The sequence below is a fragment of the Pseudophryne corroboree genome, chromosome 1, assembly GCF_028390025.1.
Source record: "Pseudophryne corroboree isolate aPseCor3 chromosome 1, aPseCor3.hap2, whole genome shotgun sequence".
In the NCBI taxonomy this organism is placed as follows: Eukaryota; Metazoa; Chordata; class Amphibia; order Anura; family Myobatrachidae; genus Pseudophryne; species Pseudophryne corroboree.
The window spans coordinates 582,516,517-582,526,637 of NC_086444.1; positions in this window are offsets into that span (position 1 = coordinate 582,516,517).

The following is a 10,121-nucleotide window of genomic DNA, read 5'->3' on the forward strand; positions in this document are numbered from 1 at the left end:
TGATTAATGCTTCACAAACCGATTACGTGTTTCTGTAAGATGTCCCTCCAGGATTGTGGAAGCTGTGAAAAATATATATAGTAACTGTAAAAGACTAGAGAAAGCAGAAGCTTTTTTACAGCTCTCAGGTGCACATTTCCACTAAGCTCAGAGAATATGCGAAGCATGGAATATAGATGACAAGTAAGTTTATTTGTCCCCGGTCACTCATACTGTAGTGACCGGGGACATTAATGACAGAGTCCTAGACAGTTATTGATGTTCAAGTCATACTGTTTAAGCGTATCAAGAACAGATTCAGCTAGCTGTTCAGTTCTGTGACCAGAATTTGGCATAGAAAGTCTGTTGGGGGGAAGAGGGGGGGATGTCAGCACCAGAAACATTTTTGTATTTTTGCTATGTGCTGGTAAAGGAATAACATTTCTATTTATTAAAGTATCAGAGTGAAGTCTATAAAAAAAAAAATTGCAACAGATACAACTTTCTTTTTTTAAGTTTTTAAATGAAAAGTTTTTCTTATTTTTTTAATATTATAAATGCTTATTTCGATAAAAATGATAAAACTAGTAAAATCAACTTTATATGATTATATTCCGCATTACTTAAAAGCAATGAATTACTGAACCAGAGTTGGCTGCAATTGTCTACCAAATTGCAGTGGCGATTTTCACTAATCTTAAAAAGCAGCAAATGTAACCTTTTGCAAAGCTGCAGTTTAAGAAAAAATAATAATAATATGCCAAGGGGCTGTCAATAGACCCCCATTCTAAAATGACCTCTCATCACCCGTGCAATAAAACCCCCTCCCAGTGGCAATATATCCCCAGAAGCATTACCAGTCCCCCTATTGGTAACAGATCCAAGTGACACAACAAACCCACTCTACTCCCACTGTTGATCAGTCCCACTGTGGCATTCCCCCCATGTTCTGTATCACTGTGTAACAATTTTACACCCCCATATACCCCAGGACAAAGAAAGTTTTAATGGGGCCATGTCTCCCACCCCCCCATGCCAGTAGTGATCCCAAAAGGAAATTACCCACTCCCCCTAACTATTATGCAGAGTGCAGAGGAGCATGAGTCAGGGAAAAAACTAGAGATGAGCGGGTTCGGTTTCTCTGAATCCGAACCCGCCCGAACTTCATGGTTTTTTTCACGGGTCCGAGCAGACTCGGATCCTCCCGCCTTGCTCGGTTAACCCGAGCGCGCCCGAACGTCATCATGATGCTGTCGGATTCTCGCGAGACTCGGATTCTATATAAGGAGCCGCGCGTCGCCGCCATTTTCACACGTGCATTGAGATTGATAGGGAGAGGACGTGGCTGGCGTCCTCTCCATTTAGATTATAAGAGAGAGAGATTTACTGGAGCTTAGGACTAGGAGGAGTACTGTAGAAGTGTAGAGAGTGCAGAGAGTTTACTAGTGAGTGACCACCAGACAGTGCAGTTTATTTAATATATCCGTTCTCTGCCTGAAAAAAGCGATACACACAGTGACTCAGTCACATACCATATCTGTGTGCACTGCTCAGGCTCAGCCCAGTGTGCTGCATCATCTATATATATATTATATATCTGTCTGACTGCTCAGCTCACACAGCTTATAATTGTGGGGGAGACTGGGGAGCACTGCAGTGCCAGTTATAGGTTATAGCAGGAGCCAGGAGTACATAATATTATATAGTGAGTGACCACCAGACAGTGCAGTTTATTTAATATATCCGTTCTCTGCCTGAAAAAAGCGATACACACAGTGACTCAGTCACATACCATATCTGTGTGCACTGCTCAGGCTCAGCCCAGTGTGCTGCATCATCTATATATATTATATATCTGTCTGACTGCTCAGCTCACACAGCTTATAATTGTGGGGGAGACTGGGGAGCACTGCAGTGCCAGTTATAGGTTATAGCAGGAGCCAGGAGTACATAATATTATATTAAAATTAAACAGTGCACACTTTTGCTGCAGGAGTGCCACTGCCAGTGTGACTGACCAGTGACCTGACCACACTGACCACCAGTATAGTTAGTAGTATACTTATATTGTGATTGCCGGAAAAAGTTAAACACTCGTCATGTGACTTCACTTGTGTGTTGTTTTTTTTTTTATTCTATAAAAATAAAACTCATTCTGCTGACAGACAGTGTCCAGCAGGTCCGTCATTATATAATATATAATATATACCTGTCCGGCTGCAGTAGTGATATATATATATTTTTTATATCATTTATCATCCAGTCGCAGCAGACACAGAACGGTAGTTCACGGCTGTGGCTACCTCTGTGTCTGCACTCGGCAGGCAGTCCGTCCATAATTGTATACCACCTAACCGTGGTTTTTTCTTCTTCTTTATACATACATACTACTACGACATCTCTTTATCAACCAGTCTATATTAGCAGCAGACACAGTACAGTACGGTAGTTCACGGCTGTGGCTACCTCTGTGTCTGCACTCGGCAGGCAGTCCGTCCATAATTGTATACCACCTAACCGTGGTTTTTTTTTCTTTCTTCTTTATACATACATAGTTACATAGACATCTCTTTATCAACCAGTCTATATTAGCAGCAGACACAGTACAGTACGGTAGTTCACGGCTGTGGCTACCTCTGTGTCTGCACTCGGCAGGCAGTCCGTCCATAATTGTATACCACCTAACCGTGGTTTTTTTTTCTTTCTTCTTTATACATACATAGTTACATAGACATCTCTTTATCAACCAGTCTATATTAGCAGCAGACACAGTACAGTACGGTAGTTCACGGCTGTGGCTACCTCTGTGTCTGCACTCGGCAGGCAGTCCGTCCATAATTGTATACCACCTAACCGTGGTTTTTTTTTCTTTCTTCTTTATACATACATAGTTACATAGACATCTCTTTATCAACCAGTCTATATTAGCAGCAGACACAGTACAGTACGGTAGTTCACGGCTGTGGCTACCTCTGTGTCTGCACTCGGCAGGCAGTCCGTCCATAATTGTATACCACCTAACCGTGGTTTTTTTTTCTTTCTTCTTTATACATACATAGTTACATAGACATCTCTTTATCAACCAGTCTATATTAGCAGCAGACACAGTACAGTACGGTAGTTCACGGCTGTGGCTACCTCTGTGTCTGCACTCGGCAGGCAGTCCGTCCATAATTGTATACCACCTAACCGTGGTTTTTTTTTCTTTCTTCTTTATACATACATACTACTACGACATCTCTTTATCAACCAGTCTATATTATTAGCAGCAGACACAGTACAGTACGGTAGTTCACGGCTGTGGCTACCTCTGTGTCTGCACTCGGCAGGCAGTCCGTCCATAATTGTATACCACCTAACCGTGGTTTTTTTTTCTTTCTTCTTTATACATACATAGTTACATAGACATCTCTTTATCAACCAGTCTATATTAGCAGCAGACACAGTACAGTACGGTAGTTCACGGCTGTGGCTACCTCTGTGTCTGCACTCGGCAGGCAGTCCATAATTGTGTACTAGTATCCATCTCCATTGTTTACCTGAGGTGCCTTTTAGTTGTGCCTATTAAAATACGGAGAACAAAAATGTTGAGGTTCCAAAATTAGGGAAAGATCAAGATCCACTTCCACCTCGTGCTGAAGCTGCTGCCACTAGTCATGGCCGAGACGATGAAATGCCAGCAACGTCGTCTGCCAAGGCCGATGCCCAATGTCATAGTACAGAGCATGTCAAATCCAAAACACCAAATATCAGTAAAAAAAGGACTCCAAAACCTAAAATAAAATTGTCGGAGGAGAAGCGTAAACTTGCCAATATGCCATTTACCACACGGAGTGGCAAGGAACGGCTGAGGCCCTGGCCTATGTTCATGGCTAGTGGTTCAGCTTCACATGAGGATGGAAGCACTCAGCCTCTCGCTAGAAAACTGAAAAGACTCAAGCTGGCAAAAGCACCGCAAAGAACTGTGCGTTCTTCGAAATCCCAAATCCACAAGGAGAGTCCAATTGTGTCGGTTGCGATGCCTGACCTTCCCAACACTGGACGTGAAGAGCATGCGCCTTCCACCATTTGCACGCCCCCTGCAAGTGCTGGAAGGAGCACCCGCAGTCCAGTTCCTGATAGTCAGATTGAAGATGAAGATGTTGAAGTACACCAGGATGAGGAGGATATGGGTGTTGCTGGCGCTGGGGAGGAAATTGACCAGGAGGATTCTGATGGTGAGGTGGTTTGTTTAAGTCAGGCACCCGGGGAGACACCTGTTGTCCGTGGGAGGAATATGGCCGTTGACATGCCTGGTGAAAATACCAAAAAAATCAGCTCTTCAGTGTGGAGGTATTTCAACAGAAAAGCGGACAACAGGTGTCAAGCCGTGTGTTGCCTTTGTCAAGCTGTAATAAGTAGGGGTAAGGACGTTAACCACCTCGGAACATCCTCCCTTATACGTCACCTGCAGCGCATTCATAATAAGTCAGTGACAAGTTTAAAAACTTTGGGCGACAGCGGAAGCAGTCCACTGACCAGTAAATCCCTTCCTCTTGTAACCAAGCTCACGCAAACCACCCCACCAACTCCCTCAGTGTCAATTTCCTCCTTCCCCAGGAATGCCAATAGTCCTGCAGGCCATGTCACTGGCAATTCTGACGAGTCCTCTCCTGCCTGGGATTCCTCCGATGCATCCTTGCGTGTAACGCCTACTGCTGCTGGCGCTGCTGTTGTTGCTGATGGGAGTCGATGGTCATCCCAGAGGGGAAGTCGTAAGCCCACTTGTACTACTTCCAGTAAGCAATTGACTGTCCAACAGTCCTTTGCGAGGAAGATGAAATATCACAGCAGTCATCCTGCTGCAAAGCGGATAACTGAGGCCTTGACAACTATGTTGGTGTTAGACGTGCGTCCGGTATCCGCCGTTAGTTCACAGGGAACTAGACAATTTATTGAGGCAGTGTGCCCCCGTTACCAAATACCATCTAGGTTCCACTTCTCTAGGCAGGCGATACCGAGAATGTACACGGACGTCAGAAAAAGACTCACCAGTGTCCTAAAAAATGCAGTTGTACCCAATGTCCACTTAACCACGGACATGTGGACAAGTGGAGCAGGGCATGGTCAGGACTATATGACTGTGACAGCCCACTGGGTAGATGTATGGACTCCCGCCGCAAGAACAGCAGCGGCGGCACCAGTAGCAGCATCTCGCAAACGCCAACTCTTTCCTAGGCAGGCTACGCTTTGTATCACCGCTTTCCAGAATACGCACACAGCTGAAAACCTCTTACGGCAACTGAGGAAGATCATCGCGGAATGGCTTACCCCAATTGGACTCTCCTGTGGATTTGTGGCATCGGACAACGCCAGCAATATTGTGTGTGCATTAAATATGGGCAAATTCCAGCACGTCCCATGTTTTGCACATACCTTGAATTTGGTGGTGCAGAATTTTTTAAAAAACGACAGGGGCGTGCAAGAGATGCTGTCGGTGGCCAGAAGAATTGCGGGACACTTTCGGCGTACAGGCACCACGTACAGAAGACTGGAGCACCACCAAAAACTACTGAACCTGCCCTGCCATCATCTGAAGCAAGAAGTGGTAACGAGGTGGAATTCAACCCTCTATATGCTTCAGAGGTTGGAGGAGCAGCAAAAGGCCATTCAAGCCTATACAATTGAGCACGATATAGTAGGTGGAATGCACCTGTCTCAAGCGCAGTGGAGAATGATTTCAACGTTGTGCAAGGTTCTGATGCCCTTTGAACTTGCCACACGTGAAGTCAGTTCAGACACTGCCAGCCTGAGTCAGGTCATTCCCCTCATCAGGCTTTTGCAGAAGAAGCTGGAGACATTGAAGGAGGAGCTAACACGGAGCGATTCCGCTAGGCATGTGGGACTTGTGGATGGAGCCCTTAATTCGCTTAACAAGGATTCACGGGTGGTCAATCTGTTGAAATCAGAGCACTACATTTTGGCCACCGTGCTCGATCCTAGATTTAAAGCCTACCTTGGATCTCTCTTTCCGGCAGACACAAGTCTGCTGGGGTTGAAAGACCTGCTGGTGACAAAATTGTCAAGTCAAGCGGAACGCGACCTATCAACATCTCCTCCTTCACATTCTCCCGCAACTGGGGGTGCGAGGAAAAGGCTCAGAATTCCGAGCCCACCCGCTGGCGGTGATGCAGGGCAGTCTGGAGCGACTGCTGATGCTGACATCTGGTCCGGACTGAAGGACCTGACAACGATTACGGACATGTCGTCTACTGTCACTGCATATGATTCTCTCAACATTGATAGAATGGTGGAGGATTATATGAGTGACCGCATCCAAGTAGGCACGTCACACAGTCCGTACTTATACTGGCAGGAAAAAGAGGCAATTTGGAGGCCCTTGCACAAACTGGCTTTATTCTACCTAAGTTGCCCTCCCACAAGTGTGTACTCTGAAAGAGTGTTTAGTGCCGCCGCTCACCTTGTCAGCAATCGGCGTACGAGGTTACATCCAGAAAATGTGGAGAAGATGATGTTCATTAAAATGAATTATAATCAATTCCTCCGCGGAGACATTGACCAGCAGCAATTGCCTCCACAAAGTACACAGGGAGCTGAGATGGTGGATTCCAGTGGGGACGAATTGATAATCTGTGAGGAGGGGTATGTACACGGTGATATATCGGAGGGTGATGATGAGGTGGACATCTTGCCTCTGTAGAGCCAGTTTGTGCAAGGAGAGATTAATTGCTTCTTTTTTGGGGGGGGTCCAAACCAACCCGTCATATCAGTCACAGTCGTGTGGCAGACCCTGTCACTGAAATGATGGGTTGGTTAAAGTGTGCATGTCCTGTTTATACAACATAAGGGTGGGTGGGAGGGCCCAAGGACAATTCCATCTTGCACCTCTTTTTTCTTTTCTTTTTCTGTGCATCATGTGCTGATTGGGGAAGGTTTTTTGGAAGGGACATCCTGCGTGACACTGCAGTGCCACTCCTAAATGGGCCCGGTGTTTGTGTCGGCCACTAGGGTCGCTAATCTTACTCACACAGTCAGCTACCTCATTGCGCCTCTTTTTTTCTTTGCGTCATGTGCTGTTTGGGGAGGGTTTTTTGGAAGGGACATCCTGCGTGACACTGCAGTGCCACTCCTAGATGGGCCCGGTGTTTGTGTCGGCCACTAGGGTCGCTAATCTTACTCACACAGCTACCTCATTGCGCCTCTTTTTTTCTTTGCGTCATGTGCTGTTTGGGGAGGTTTTTTTGGAAGGGCCATCCTGCGTGACACTGCAGTGCCACTCCTAGATGGGCCCGGTGTTTGTGTCGGCCACTAGGGTCGCTAATCTTACTCACACAGCTACCTCATTGCGCCTCTTTTTTTCTTTGCGTCATGTGCTGTTTGGGGAGGGTTTTTTGGAAGGGACATCCTGCGTGACACTGCAGTGCCACTCCTAGATGGGCCCGGTGTTTGTGTCGGCCACTAGGGTCGCTTATCTTACTCACACAGCGACCTCGGTGCAAATTTTAGGACTAAAAATAATATTGTGAGGTGTGAGGTATTCAGAATAGACTGAAAATGAGTGTAAATTATGGTTTTTGAGGTTAATAATACTTTGGGATCAAAATGACCCCCAAATTCTATGATTTAAGCTGTTTTTTAGTGTTTTTTGAAAAAAACACCCGAATCCAAAACACACCCGAATCCGACAAAAAAAATTCGGTGAGGTTTTGCCAAAACGCGTTCGAACCCAAAACACGGCCGCGGAACCGAACCCAAAACCAAAACACAAAACCCGAAAAATTTCAGGCGCTCATCTCTAGAAAAAACACAATCAGTCTACAGAGTTTAGACTATAGAAATGATTAGAATAATACAAAGAAGATATTTCTAATAATGTTTTTTTCATATACTTTATACAGTCAAATCTCTGGTTTTCAGTACATGTTAGTTTGACAGGAAAGTATCTACCTTATCCCACTGCACGTCACTGCTTGTGACAGAATTAAAGACATAAAACCAGCAGGCAATGTAACTGAGTAAACATTGTTCTAATAGGACATAGCAATATAGCTTTTAAATATCCTAAATTTTAGAAGCAAATATAACATTTTAATCTTTGGTTATCAATTGCCTGAACTTGCTGCTTTATCTTTTTTTTTTAATTGTATTGTAAGTTAGCACATCCAATCATTATTCTTTCCAATGAGTGACAATGTGTTCTAATTGTTAGTGAGCTAAGAGCTATATTTCAATTACCAGCTATAACTTTCCTGTGTTGACCTGTTTATTTTTCAAGTCAAATTGTTTACTAAATCCTTTGAGGATCATTAGAGCAAGGAAGTTTTTTGTTTGTGGCAGACATGGAAGCAATTCATATGCAAAGCAGAAACCTATGGAGACCATTGCCAGAAGGTAGTTCATTATAAATGCAAGTATCTTATCTGGGTTTCAGAAAAGAATGTTACTTTTTAATCTTTAAATGATGAAAACATGGAAATTTGCAAAAAAGTAACATTTGTAAACAATATATTAACAATTATAGTTTGTGCTGGTTCTTATCAAAACATAACTGGTGATATACATAAACAAGTTCTTGTTTGAAAATTACAATATAGAAGTGTATACAAATAAGGTAAAATCTATCACTATAACAGACTAAATTTATTATGCATTGTTGTGATGATGCAGAGTTGACAAAATGGGGGTTAATTACATCAAGTCAATACCATCATCACCATCAGGACTGTAGATAGCCATGTGGGGTCCTGGTACTCTAAATTAAAGAACTAATGTCGACCTTCTGTCACGTCGACCTTGTACATGTCGACCTAGAGACCATGTCGACCTAGAAACCATGTTGACCTACTTTATGTTGACCAATAGTGATCTACCTAGACACTTTCGACCTAAGTTGCCTAAAAGGGGGCATGTCCACAATTCCAAAAAATAATCATTATAAAAAAGCGCCATTCAAATCCAGTATATCCGGTCTCTAGGTCAACCACACTTAGGTCGACAGAGTCTATGCTGACCACTATTGGTCGACAGTAAGTTGGTCGACATGGTCTTTAGATCGACATGGTTTCTAGGTCGACATTGTCTAGGTCAACACGACAGAAGGCCGACATGAGTTTTTCACTTTTTTTTTTTTACACAGCGGTAGCGGAGTGAGGCACCTTTCCCAAAGCATGGTGAATGAAGTGAGCCTTGCCAGGGGACACGGTGCACTAATTTGGGTTCCCGGTCACTCTACGGAGAAAACGACACCCCAAAAAATAAAAAAACTCATGTTGACCTTCTGTCATGTCGACCTTGTACATGTCAACCTAAAGACCATGTAGACCTAGAAACCATGTCGACCTACTTACTGTCGACCAATAGTGGTTGACCTAAGTGTGGTCAACCCTATGATCCACACTCCAAATCCAGGGGGGATGGGAAAAGCTGGGCAGGGCAACATCTTCCCAGTGATATTTCGGAAAAGATGGCACATGACTGTGTACTAGAGAGCAAAGACTCCTCTGAGTCTTTGCTCTCAATGTGTGGTGCCATCTTCCCAAAGATGTTACTGGAAGATAGAGCCAGCCATGGTGGAGGGACCCACTTCCTGGGTGAGGGGGGGGGGGGGGGGCAGTGTACCTGGGCCCGGATAATTAGTATTCTTCCCTCTCCCCCTTCACAGCATCAGTGATCATCATCATCATCATCATCAGATTGTACTTGCACCTATTCTGTGGCAGATGCAGGAAAAACCTCCTAATGGTGCAAATATGCTAAATAGTTACTCTGCAAAAGCAGCATATGCTTGAACAGTCCCTTATTGTACTTGGCCATTGGCTCCCCTATTCCACCTCACCAAGCGCAAAGTGTGGTAGCAACTGTCAGATACACACTAGCCAGCATTCATACAATTGACTGCACTCACTTCCTGAGCATGTGCAGAGTGAAATCAAACACAACAATTAGGCCACACAAATTGGCATAGTACCCACATCAACTCCAGTGCCATTTTTTAGAGTAACTATAATTGTATGTATTTCAAAATGAATTCAGATATTAAATAATAACTTACTTTGTGAAAAAAAACTTTAGTGGGAAAGTAATGTGCACCTTTGCTTCCACTATCTACAGTCAAAAATGTAAATACCTCTAACAAAAAACAT